The sequence below is a fragment of the Bidens hawaiensis genome, unplaced genomic scaffold (genome assembly GCF_021521415.1).
Source record: "Bidens hawaiensis isolate Kalapana, Puna unplaced genomic scaffold, B.hawaiensis_p1.1 tig00009480_1, whole genome shotgun sequence".
Taxonomy (NCBI): domain Eukaryota; kingdom Viridiplantae; phylum Streptophyta; class Magnoliopsida; order Asterales; family Asteraceae; genus Bidens; species Bidens hawaiensis.
The window spans coordinates 546,222-552,500 of NW_027491705.1; positions in this window are offsets into that span (position 1 = coordinate 546,222).

Genomic DNA, 6,279 nt, shown 5'->3' on the forward strand with positions numbered 1-6,279 from the left:
ATATTCTCGTTGTCTGCTTCCCTTTCTCTTCTTACTCCAGACTTGAGAAGTCTTGATTGTTACTATGTCTCATAAGTACTAAAAATATACATGTATAATAATAATTTTTTTTTTTTTTTTTTTTTTTTTTTTAAACCAAACATTCTTATTGACTTCGGAGTACTAAACTACTGCAAGTCCCGAATCTGGATCACTGCAGTGTCTTGAAATGCTTTCTTCACGGGAATCAGAACACTCACGGGCTCGTGTATGACTGGGTAGTCGCTTTTCTGCCTATCATTCGAAAAGATATGTGTGAAGACATTCAAAACTCTTAAGGAGTTTCCACGTAAATTCGAGTAGTTTAAGTTAGTATCACATACACTTTTACGCACCATAAAAATTACCATGACATACAATGACTGTTCTAAAGCTTTTTAAGCCTAATAACTTCACTAGTTAAGCACACACAATCAGTATATATATCATTTTCCAAGGTTGGATCAATTTTCTGTTAAACACAGCAAAGAACTTCTTACGAAGTATTAGACTTGAAAAGTAATTTCATTTCCCCTTAAAATTTTGATTTCAATCGCCCCGATCATGTCAAAGTCGTCAGGTAAACGGCTATCCTGAAGATCTAATGGATCAACTGGACCGACTACATACAAGTATGTGTCCTTCTTACTAAGAATGACCGACTAATTTTCAGCAACTGAAAGAACACATGTCATAACTGCCCCGGTCACTTTCAGTCTTCCGGTTAATGGCTATCCTCACTTTCTAAGTCGAAATGAGGACCAAAACATATCCGAGGATATGTCCATCAAACTAAGGTAACCGACTAATTTTAAGCAATAATGACACAGTTTTTTTTTTTTTTTTTTTTTTTTTTTTTTTTTTTTTTTTTTAAACAAACACAAAGGCATGGTTACTCGGGATTGATCATCCCGTTCAGCTCAATTAGGTTTTGAAATCTAGATTTATCAAACGCTTTTGTAAACAGATCAGCAAAATTTTCAAGTGTATCAACCTTTTCGATCTTGATCAGTTTCTTCTCAGCACAATCCCGTATGAAGTGATGACGAATGTCAATATGCTTAGTTTTACTGTGCTTCACGGGATTGTTAATTACTGAGATGGCGGCAGTGTTATCAATTAAAATAGGAGTGAGTAAGAAATTCAGACCATAGTCGCGTAATTGTTGCTGAATCCACAAAACCTGAGAGCAGCAGTTGGATGCTGCCATGTATTCAGCTTCGCATGTTGAAATTGCAACTGATGTCTGTTTCTTGCACTGCCAGGAAACTAATCTTCCTCCAAGAAACTGACAGCCTCCTGTGGTTGACTTCCGACTCTGATTGCATCCCCCATAATCAGAATCTGTATATGCCACCAGTTCAACGTCTCCTCCCTTTGGGTACCACAACCCTAGCTTCGGCTTGCCCTTGAGATACCGTAGTATCCTCTTTGCACCTTTCAAATGAGATTCTTTCGGATTTGCCTGAAAACGTGCACAAAGACAAACAGCAAACATTATATCAGGCCTAGAAGCAGTTAAATACATTAATGAACCTATTATCGCCCGATACAGAGTTGGGTCCACATCTGCGTCACCATCTGATTCAGCACCCAATTTGTGATTGACGCAGATTGGAGTATCATATGGAGAACTGTCCTCCATCTTGAATCTTTTCAGCACATCATGAACGTACTTCGTTTGATGAATGAACATCCCGTCCTTCTTCTGATCAACCTGCAATCCTAGAAAGAAAGTTAGTTCACCAATAGCACTCATCTCGAATCGTTTCTTCATGACAGCCTCAAAATCCTGACACATGGATACTCTTGATGCAGCAAAAATGATATCATCCACGTAGACTTGAACCAGTAGGAAGTCACATCCTTCTCTCTTCACAAACAACGTACTGTCAATCAATCCCCTTTCAAAACCATTTTCCAGCAAGTAGTCCGATAACGTTGAATACCAGGCACGAGGTGCCTGATGTAACCCATATAACGCCTTGCTCAACCTGTATACGTGATCAGGAAAGTCTGGGTCAGGAAAACCCGGAGGTTGCTCAACATACACAACCTCATCAACTTTCCCGTTTAGAAACGCGCTCTTCACATCCAACTGAAATACCTTCATCTTTTTAAATGCAGCAAACGCCAAAAACAATCGAATCGCTTCTAACCGGGCAACAGGAGCAAACACCTCATTGTAATCAATACCCTCTTGCTGATTAAAACCTTTAACAACCAGCCTCGCCTTATTTCTTACGATAATTCCCTTATCATCTCTCTTACACTTGAACACCCATTTTGTGCCTATAGCGTGCACATTCCTTGGTTTTTCAACCAAAGTCCAAACTTCCATTTTTTCGAACTGAGCCAACTCTTCTTGCATGGCCTCGACCCACGAGCTGTCCTTTAAAGCCATTTGATAATTCTTTGGTTCAATTTGGCTTATAAAGCAGGAGTACAAACATTCGTTCAGTATACCCGTTTCCTTAATGCTTGTATAAACACAGGTGTGCTCATTCAAGCTACTTCTGGTTTGTACACTAGAGGACACATCACCTATAATATTCTCCAATGGGTGATCTTTGTGAATTCTCGTGGTCGGAACAGCACCGACATGCAAATTATCTTCCAAATTTGAAGAGATCTCATCTATGGTTGTTTCTGGCTGAGAGTGAAAAGGATTAATAAATTCATCTTCAGTTGAGGCCGCAGGGGTATCGATAGGGTTTGATGTGGAAGGTTGAGATTTCTCAAACATCTGATGTTGCAATAGATTCTCTTCCTCATCAAGTATCATCTTCGTCACAGCTCTTTCGTCTTCTTCAGAAATTTCCAAATCAGGTACGTTAAACGACTTAAAAAGTTTAACATAGTCGAAAAGCTCAGCAGGTCCATTGCTTGGTTTTGGCGGTTGGTAACTAGTAATGTCGGTGTTACAAACCACCTCCACCTTGCAAGTCGACGTATTGAAGACCCGTCTGTTGGGAGTCACAACAACATAACCGACTAGGATTCCCTCATCGGCTACTTCACCAAATTTCGAATTAGTCTTCAAAATCGAACAAGGAGACCCAAATGGTTCAAGACCGCACAAGTTGGGCTTCCTTCCGTGCATAAGCTCGTAACAAGTTTTTCCAAGTCTCTTAACGGTTAACACCCTATTCAGAACATAGCAGGCTATAGCAACTGCTTCAGCCCAGAACATCATAGGAAGCTTCGAGTCTGCCAGCATAGTTCTGGCTCCTTCTATTAACGTTCGGTTCTTCCTTTCAGCCACTTCATTCTGTTGTGGAGTATACGGAGCGCTGTATTGATGTTCAATTCCCTTCTGAAGACAGAGGATTTCCATTTCAAAGTTCTTGAACTCTGTCCCATTGTCGCTTCTGATGTATTTAACTGATTTACTCATGACGTTCTCAACTTTTGTAATTAGATTCTTCACCATTTGAGCCGTCTCATCTTTCGTTTTCAGAAAATATACCCACGAATATCGCGAGTAGTCATCAGTGATCACCAAGCAGTAAGAAGTACCACCTAGACTTTTTACATTCACTGGACCGAAGAGATCCATATGAAGTAGTTCTAGAGTACCGGCAATTGAATTGATCTTCTTGGTGAGATGGGTTTTCTTGTGTTGTTTTCCCTTCTTACAGGCTATGCATTTGTCTTCAAAGTTAAAACTTTTTAAGGGAACGCCCATCACAAGCCCATTCTTGACAATGAAGTTCATCTTCCGAAGATGAATATGTCCCATTCTCCTGTGCCACAATTCTGATTCTGATTCGCTTGCTTTTGTCATTAAACAGGATTCTCCAGTGGCCATTTCAGTGGACCTCATGTCCATCACATATGTATTCGTTTCACGTGGAGCTTTCATTACTATCCATTCGTCTGGTATTTGAAAACCAGGTTTCAATACTATCGCTTCATTTTTCGTGAAATGGACAGTGTAATCTTTATCACAAATCTGCGACACACTCAGCAGATTGTGCTTTAATTCCTCCACAAAGTTTACATTCTCAAGTGTCATTCTCCCATTCGACACAGTTCCTCTACCGGTAATCCTTCCACCGCTCTCACCAGCAAAACTAACTCTTGCTCCCTGAACAGGTTTTAAATCTTGCAACAAGTGTTTGTTGCCCGTCATGTGCCGGGAACAGCCGCTATCTACAATCCAAAGATTGTTGGCAGCCCTGTTCAACTGTTCCTGCACAATAAAAACAAAGAGTTAGAATCTTGGGACCCAAGACCAATTGGTCTTGGATCGATACGTCCCGTACCCTGGCTTTCTCAAGTTAGCATCAGGATAATTTCTGTAAGTCCTGTTAGGGAATCTCCCTGCAGATTGAGTGTAATGCCTCCCAAACCTTTGAGAATCGAAAGTGTTATTTCTTGTGGTTTGGTTGTAAAACTGAGGTTTGTTTTTATGAAAACTTGAATTCGTTACATTTTGGCATTTTTTAAAGTTTTCATTTTTAGCAGTAACAAAATGACGCTTATACTCAGTTTTATTTGGCTTCACACCTCTGAATCTCGGCTTCAAAGGGCAATCTGCAACTAGATGTCCTAACTTGTTACATCTAAAGCAACATCGACTCTCCATTTTCTTGTCAAACATTGGTTTGGATGTAGAGGCATAGTTACCAGCCGTTCGTCTCACATAAGGTGGGACGTACGGATTGAGTGGAGAACTCTTTTTATTTTTATCTCCCTCAGTGGGTAAATTTACCTTCTCTTTTGTATGACCAGATTCGGACAACTTATCCGAATCCGATGAGACTGGACTCGAAACAGAAATATTCACACTAGAAACAGGCGAACTTGTTTCACCACAGCTAACACTTGGTTCTACACTAGTAATCTTGATAGGAGTTGTCTGAGGAGCTTCGAAATCAACAGATTTCTGAACACTCGGATTATAAGTATAGTTGTGGTTAAAGGGTGGTGGAACTTCGTGATAACCGATTCCTCCCCTCTTTGTAGAGGTACCTTGATCACTCACGAGGTGATCAAGGATGGCTGAGGAATTCCTGAACTGCTCAAGTTTGCGGTTCAGTTCCACCACCTTCACCTGGTGGTCAGCAATCTGTTTATCCCGATCAGCAATCACTTTAGTTTTTTCTTCTAAAACTTCATAACTAAGATCAATTATTTCAATTTTCTCAGCAAGCTTAGTTTTTAAGCGTTGAATGTCTTTTTCACATGCTTTTATTTTAATTTTATAACTTGTTTCTCTTGCTTTCGTAAAATGGTGATCTTCTTTAATAGTTTTAAAATCAGCATCTAAACGGACATACTGATCAGTTATCGTTGTAAGTTGCTCAGACAAATTCTCACAACTAGTACAAATATTCTTATTACTTACCTCGGAGCGAGTGTCCTTGTCATTTGCCATGAAAGCTGTTTCTTCTTCAGTAGCTTTCTCATTTTCATCAACCTTCTCACATTCTTTAACTTCAGCCTCAGCCATGTTCGCTTGCTCACCAGAACCACTTGAATGCAGGTTCCAGTTATACTCACCTGCTTCTCTGGTCAACATGGCGTTAATCTCTCTGTTAACTCCAGAGTGTTGTGTAGGCCGACCTTGTCCTCGTTCAACCCTCTCATTTCTGCATTCCTTGGCAAAGTGCCCGTACTGTTGACAATTATAGCACCTTACCTTGGATTTGTCGAACCCGGGCCTACCACCAACAAACTTTCTCCCAGTTTTGTTCATAAACCGTTTCACACGCCTCACAATCATTGCCATTTGCCATTGCAAATCCATCTCCTCCAGATCATCAGCATCGATCTGGTCGTAGTCCTCATCCAGTACAGCAGGGTCCACAATCTTCCCCTGGATGTAGTTTTCGTAGGAAGCAATAAATGATGCATAGACTACAAACTGCTCTTCAGCAGATTTTACACTCATAGGCATCTTGGAATAATTATTGCTTGAGGCATTTGCAGAAAAACTACTTGTGGATGCTTGAGGCTTTGAAGTACTTGATCCTCCAGCAACGAAACATACATCACCATTCGAGTTTACAGAAACGTTTCCTTCATGAGACGAGTCAGAACCTAACTCCCCTTTTGAGTAATAAGCAGCAGATTCAGGCCTCGAACTTGAGCCTGAGTTAACCTTTGCACCATACATACCAGGGTCTTGTATCTGATCTGTTGGTGTTTCTTTTCGAACCATATTAAGCTCATAAGTTCTGAGCTTGTTTACTGCCGTTTCAAGATCATAATTAGGAAAGTCTCTGTCTTCCCTCATAAGAACGGTGTACATTT